The sequence below is a fragment of the Botryllus schlosseri genome, chromosome 4, assembly GCF_051294905.1.
Source record: "Botryllus schlosseri isolate E-star chromosome 4, Bs_hap1, whole genome shotgun sequence".
Taxonomy (NCBI): Eukaryota; Metazoa; Chordata; class Ascidiacea; order Stolidobranchia; family Styelidae; genus Botryllus; species Botryllus schlosseri.
In genome coordinates, this window is record NC_137239.1 from 909991 (window position 1) to 917771 (window position 7781).

General features: G+C 43.0%; 1 long non-coding RNA gene across 1 annotated transcript in view; it reads right to left on the reverse strand.

Moving 5' to 3' along the window:
- Positions 1 to 7781, reverse strand: part of LOC145437866 (uncharacterized) — a 430122-nt gene that overhangs the window by 213605 nt on the left and 208736 nt on the right. The gene's annotated exons all lie outside the window — the stretch shown is intronic.

Consider the following 7781-nt stretch of genomic DNA (forward strand, 5'->3'; position numbering starts at 1 on the left):
GAACGCTGCATTTGATGAGCTTAAATTTATTCTAAATTGTCACATATTTGCTAAAGTCTCTGTAAAAAAATTTTCACAGTCCAGTTGCTCGCGTATCGCCGAAAATTCTCTTGGCTACTCCCGGTTTGAGTACCCCTGACTGAAAAATCATAATCCAAGTTGCGTAACTTCCTTTCGGACAGCCTCGTCTAACATACCGAGTCGGCAGAAAAGAATCTGATTATCCTGTTCAATAACTTTCTCGATAGCCTCGGGCATCTCGCGCGCTGTGACGGAATGAGAAACGATTATTGATAAGATGCAGCTGGAACCAGGATTTGTTATCACACTACGCAGACCTCGTTCAAGTAATCGTTGATTAAGATTTCTGCGTTGCCGCGTTTTTGTTTCGGCATGCAGTTATTAAGGTTCGTTCAGTTTCCTTACACCTTCTGCAGATCGGATTTTCGGCCTATCAGGAAATTTTGTTGTTCGCCTTTTATATTCTCCGCTTTACTTTTCTCCAGTGTGTATGCTTTTTCTTTACATCGCCAAAACCCAGGTGCGTCCAGGCGTCCAATAGTCAGATTTATTTTCATTTGCACGAGACACAATGCGATATACCAGACACACAATGCGATGTAATGAACAGATAGGGGGTTGCGGAACGACCAACCAGTTGGGGTCTCTTGAACTGGCATCCACCTCGACCTAGTCCCCGCGATGGCACAGTCTTCTTCGATATTATTCTTTCTTCGTCGGTCCTTTTTAGAAGCTCTTTTTTGCTCTTTTTCTTTCTTTAGCGGGTCTTTTTTCTGTTATTTTTTGTCGCCGTATAAGAACAGTGACACGTGGGACCCAGAATAACCTCCGACGGCGCGAATCGAACCTGCGCCGCCTGCTTGAATATCATTCATAACATAACATCGCTGAGTCATATTTTTCATCTGAACAATAAGTCACACACAATATACAATGCGATAAGACACAATACGATGTCATGAACAGATAGGAGGATGTCGAACGACACGCATCGGCAGCGATCCTTTACTCTAGAGCAGTGATTCTCAACCGCGGCTCTCCGAGCCGCATGCGGCTCTCGACTGCTCTCCGTGCGGCTCTCACTAACGATGTGAAATCATTGATGCTTCTACGGAAATTCTAATTATTCATGATCATAAATAAATCGCGCCTTCAACACAACAAATGTACGTTTATGTTCACGTTTACTGACGCGAAGGTCATTCCCTGATCACAATAGAATCCTACGTAATACAAGTTGTACGGGTTGTGACGTAACATTACCGATAGTAATTTCGGTAGGCTTTAAATCCGAACCTTTACTGCTTTACTGAAGGCTCTGACCGTCTGACCTAAGCCTAATCAGGTGTCTGTAATGAGACGGGCGAAGTTTATTTCGCTCGAGACGGCGGCTCATATTAGAATACGGGTGACAAGAGACTCGGTCAATAAGACAATCAACGTTTGGGGTAACTGCAGGTACTTTATTTTCTTACTCTTTGCTTTGATCTTGATAGCGTTAGAAAATATCGGAGACTTTGGTTCAATGATAATGTCAGGTTCAGATCAACCTGCAAAGAAATCTCGCACCCTTGTGCAAGAAAATCGGGCCTTTCAAAGTGAATGGGAAGAGGCGTATTTTCAAATTGAGGAAAACGGCAAAGCGAAATGCCTTCTGTGCCCTATAATAATAAACGGTGTAAAATCTTTCAACGTTAAGAGGCATTATAAAACACATGCGGGAAAATACGACGTCTATCAAGGTGAATCAAGGAAACGGAAGTTAGAATGTCTGAAAGCAGAGCGTAGCAAACAAGGAAAAATGTTTTTAAAAAAAAAGAACCCGAAGAGGTAACAATAACATATAAGATCAGTCATCTATTGGCCAGCAATATGAAGCCATATTCTGATGGCGAAATTACGAAGCAGGCTATTGTTTTGTTTACCGAAGACAATTGTTCTCCTGCCATTCAGCAGAAAGCTAAAAAATTGCAGCTTAGCAATGATACAGTAACGCGTCGTGTCGATTGCATATCCCAAGATCTGCATGAGCAACTTATTCACAAGTCGCAAGATTTTTCTTACTACTCGCTTGCTCTTGACAGCACTAACGACATTACCGACATAGAGCAATTAGCTGTATTCATCCGGGGAGTCATGCCAGATTTCAAGATTTGCGAGGAGTTTCTTACTTTGCGATCTATTCATGGCACAACGAAGGGAACCGACATGTTTCGTGAATTTCATGCTACTCTTCAAGAAGCGCATTTAGACCCATCGAAATTATATTCATTGGCGACAGATGGCTGCCCAGCAATGCTCGGCAAAAATCTAGGTCTTCAAGGACTCGTCAACAAATGGCGTGCTGAACAGAATCTTGACGCTGTGACTTGGCAACACTGCATTATACACCAGGAAAGTCTTGTTGCTAAATCATTAAAGATGTCCAATGTGACAGATATAGTAATATCGACCGTAAATTGGATTCGAGCAAACGCACTTAACCATCGAAAATTCAAGGCTTTTCTCACCGATATTGATGCTGACCATGGAGACTTGATCATGTTCACCGCTGTACGATGGCTAAGCCGAGCTGCATGCCTCAAAAGATTTTACGCGCTACTTCCTGAGATTAAAATATTTGTCGAAGGAAAGAAAGACATCCCTCAGTTGGGAAACGAACACTGGGTTGCTGACTTGGCGTTCATGGTGGATATTACCTCACACCTGTCGTCACTAAATCGGAACTTACAAGGAAATAACAAGCTCTGTCACGCCTGGTACGGGACAGTGTCTGGTTTCATTGAGAAATTTTGTCTTTGGAGAAAGCACCTAGAGGAGGGTGTTACGACACATTTTGTAACGCTTTCAAACCACCGACAGAATGGATCATTCAAAACATATGACCAGGTTATTAGTACCTTGATTGACGGGTTTAAACGTCGAATAGAGGGAATGCATCATTCCGTACCCCTGATGAATATATTTTCAAACCCAATGGCAGTAGATGCCGCCACTGCCCCTGATATTTTTCAGATGGAACTGCTGGACTTGCAGTCCGATATAGAATTGCGACTGTTGTTTCAAAGCAATGGACTCCTTGAATTTTGGGGTGCTGTTCCTGAAGAAAAATACCCCAACCTGATAGCTAACGCATCGAAGAATGCCTGCATGTTCGGTTCAACCTATGTATGTGAAGCCCTTTTCAGCAAATTAGTGAGGATCAAAAGCAAATATCGCAACCGATTGACTGATCGTCATCTGAAACAGCTCTTGTGCACAGCTTCCTCCACGATGAAACCTCGTTATGACAAACTTGTGAAAAATCAAATTCAATTTCAAGTTTCGCACTAAGTTGCAAAATAGATAGTGATCACCACAGATTTAGCGTCACGCCTTGTTCATCCAAACTCAATTCACATGCTCTCGGAACTCAGAAAGATTGTGGATTAAGTCTCAATAAACATGTTGTGACGCTAAATCTGTGGTGATCACTATCTATTTACTATCTGGAAGAATGTAAATTGTAAATCATCCGCGATCGGCTTCAACGGTGAAGGGTATACCTCGGTATACCATCGGTGAAGGGACGTGGCTGGGTAACGTCGTTTCGGAAGTTGTCCGTATGGGGAGTGCCCGCTGTCACAGTGTCGTCTGGGGAAATTGTCGTATTTGTTTTGGCCGTCGCTGTTTGAGCCAATCGCGGTTTTGGCCGTCGCTGTTATGGCCGTCGCTGTTGTGGCCAGTCGGTGTTTTGGCCGTCGCTATTAAGGCCGTCGCTATTTTAGCCGTACACCATTTCGTTGATACCATTTTTGATGATATTTTTCTATTCTCAATAAATTACGTTATTCGTGCCATCATGCGGCTCCCGACAGAGTTGAGGTTCATAAAATGGCTCCCACAGTGAAAAAGCTTGAGAACCACTGCTCTAGAGTGCCCGATGTCACAGTTCTTTTCGATGTTGATCTTTTCTTGAAGCCAAGGCCTTTTCTACTAGTTCTTTCCATTCCTTGTGCGTTGTGAGTGCTTTCTTTCGTCGGGTCTTTTGCTGGGCTTTTTTGTCGCCGTAAGAACGGCAAAGTGTCGAAACGACTTGCAGTATCCTTAAAGATCGGACACCCACCATAGCCTAGGCCAGGGGTTCTCAGCCGTTCATTGCCCGTGGCCCATTTTCCGGTTTGAAAATGTTCTGCGGCCCACCTCCTATACTAGAGTCATAGTGCTGTTCAAGGCGTGACGAAAATTTTCAAGTTGAATAAATCTCCAACAACAAACAAACGATCAAAGAAATGTGGGCCCCTTTGAGCTTCCCCCAATTGGGAGTTTTAGGTGCGGCAGTTACGGTCCTCATAGAATAGATCGTATAACTCTTATGTACATTAATATGGCCGCTGTTCCACCCACGTCGCGAAACTCAATATAATCTAATCCCCGTATTCACTTTGATCTTTCTCCGGAATTCTGGGTTTAAAAATTTTGAAAAAGTGTCCTCCTTTTCCGATTCAAAAATATGGTAACCGTAATTTCATGTCACCCCTTCATTATGTACAAGGCCGGATATTTTCAACCGATTACAAACATTAATGTGCTGCTCTAAATTCTCAATACATTACGATTCGTTGCGGTGGTGCCGTATACTTCGATAGAGAGTTGAATTGTTAATAAATTGCGATTGTGGCTATTTTTATGTTGCAATAATACGACCTGACAAGGTACCGTAAATCTGCATCAAATACACTTCTGTCCGAGTTTAATGCACACCCATTTCAACGGCACACGACCCTGCTAGAATACTTGATCACTTCAGCACTAACTTTAAGTTAATATATAATCGAAATTATTTTAGTTGCCGTTAGCCCCACCCATTTTCGACTTGTAGATTGTGACTCCATAGGACGTGCCATTACGTCCCATCAGAGTCCGATGAAAAACTTAAGGTAGCATACGTATAATTTGATAATATGAATATATTGTTGCGCGAATAACAAAACAAATATAACCAAATTTGCACTAGCTCTACAATATTCCAAATAGCTCTGTGGCCCACCTCAAATGCTCCTTTTGCCCACCAGTGGGCAATGGCCCACCCTTTGAGAACCCCTGGCCTAGGCGAGGTAAAGAAGAGGCATGCACATTGCACACTGAATGAAAAGTAATGCAGAGAATATAAGACGCAAGCGACAAAATGAGGTGGCATGTGGCGGAAGGCGAGAACGATAGGCCTATGTTCGGTCGTGGTCCGGTAATCCTGCACTCTGACTAGTATTCATTTAGAATAAATTGCTTGTATTTCGACTTGCGGACATGCTCGACGACTGTCGGATCATAGTGTCCTATATGGTGTCGACACAAGCAAATCTCACGCCTCAATGAAATTGTATCACGTCACAATTTCCATTTGGCTACAGGCAATTTGACAGTCATGTTTGACCGGCTTGCCGACCATTAAATTTGGTAAAACTGGTATCAATCGAAAGCTGACTCAGCACTGATTACGAAAATATAAGTTTTATTCCGCTCGTGGCCCTGGAACTCCCACAATGAGCCTCGAATTTTTCATTGTTATGGAGATTGGCATTGGGACGCAACAATGCTGTCTGGCGAAACGAGAGAGTAACGAGAGAGTAACTCTCTCGTTTCGCCAGACAGCATTGTTGCGTCCCAATGCCAATCTCTCGTTTCGCCAGACAGGCTTAGCTTTTTATAGTTTATACATCTCAGTGAGCTAGGCCCTGTAGATCAGGGGTTCTCAACTTTCCTTGTATAACGGGCCGCATTTTAACAGCAAAAGACGCTGCGGGCCGCAGAACAATATTACCTTGTATTCATGGGCTACTATTAAATTTAGGCTATTGTAGCCTATTTACCAGTCGTATACGGGCATTTAGTACATTTTTATGCATTATAAAGCATTAATGGACAGCGTTCGTAAGTTTGCATCTGCTGCTTGTGAGAATATGTATCTTTTAGCGGCGCATGTAAATCCCTTCATGGAGCGTGCATTACATTCGTTGCCAAGTTGGTATGGTATATGGAACTTCAAATCCTTCCACCAGAGAGCCGAACTCTCTGTTCCAATGCGTGGGCGAGCAAGTATAAAATTACGATAGCTTTTCCGTTACAGAGGCCATTATCACATTGAGCTCTGAGTGATATGAGAATACGTCTATTGTTTGAGGCCATTTCTGAGCAAACCAATCAACCCTTCTCCTTTCCGCCCATGCCTGGGGCCCTGCACCAATAGTTACAGAAGTCATATTTGTCAAGTTGATATTTTTCGTTGGTCCCCTCCCCACGTTTGCCCAGCCAGTATGTCCTCTGTATATATGTCCACTCTGATAAAATTCAACCAGATAATTATAATTAGTTATGCAATGTCGGTGGATTCGTCCAAGGCTGGGTTAAAGTAGTCTACGCGGCAACGTGTTTCAGAACATGCGATAAAAGATTGACTGATATTTGATGTTACTCGTCTGGTCACGATTGAATCAGACGACTGTATCTTCGAAAGTTGTCAGGTGATGTTGTCCTTGCTGCTAAGTTCCGCAAACAGCAAATATTCGCAAAGTATGTTACGGTTTTATTGAAGTCACACCTTATATATCAGATTTCTTGGGTTTAGTGATATTCGAAGCAATTTTAAACGATGCGTCTGTAACGTCGTCGGCAATCTCAACAACCGTTCGCAGGGAGTCAAACACTCTTTAAAAGTGTAGGCATACTACGTGGCGGGATTCTCTTGAACCAGAGTCAAGCCGAATAACGATTCAAAACAATAACAATCTGAAGTCGAGCATATATCAAGAAACGAGAACGCATTAAAGCAGTGGTTCTCAAACTTTTTTCAGACACGCCCCCCCTTTTTTATAGGGAAAAATTTCGTGCCCCCTTATCGTCATATAGCAAAATGCAACCAGAATTCTAGCAGTACAAACGACTAGTTTGATGGCATGGAAGGTTATGGACGTTGATTAGAGAATTCTCAAATATGAAATTCAGACTATACACAGAGAAATAACTATGAATTGGGGATAATTTGCGCGCAGCGCAAAATTTCTTTCAGTTCACCGCAGCTTTGCGCCCCCTTCAGATGCTTTCACGCCCCAAAAGGAGCGCGCCCCTCAGTTTGAAAACCACTGCCTTCAAGAATGAGCAGTCAAACGAAACAAAGACGGTGCGATAAAAGAGCTTAAGTATCAAAATTAATTTGTAACAATACCGTGTCATTTGTAATTGCGTTTATAATGAAAGATGTCGCGGGCCGCAAAATACACGTCTGCGGGCCGCGGGTTGAGAACCCCTGCTGTAGATGAAGTTAAAAATTGCATTCGAGCATGAAGCCCTACCAACGCCGGTTCAGTGAATCTGGCAAGAAGTAAACACTACGTGTTTTTCGCGTGTTTCGTGTCGAGCGGTTGCGGTCATTTTGCCCTTCGACATTGTTTATATTGTATTGTATTGTGTCCATCATCATCATTGGTTTTAATAGCAATTTTTATTAGTTCAATGCACCACAAAAATGCGATGCAATGGAAGATAGGAAGGTGTCGAAGCGACTTGGAGTAGTCAATGGTATCAGATACCCACCTTCGCTTGGCCTAGGCTATGCAAAGAGGAGGCATGCACACTGAATGAAAAGTAAAAGAAGGCCGGGTTCTCCGAGGTCCGGGCTCTCCGGCAACCAAAAGAAGATATAGTATAGAAAAAAGCAAGCGGCAAAAAATATGGTGGCATGTCATGGAAGTCGAGATCGATAGGTCAGGTTGTGGTCCGGTAAT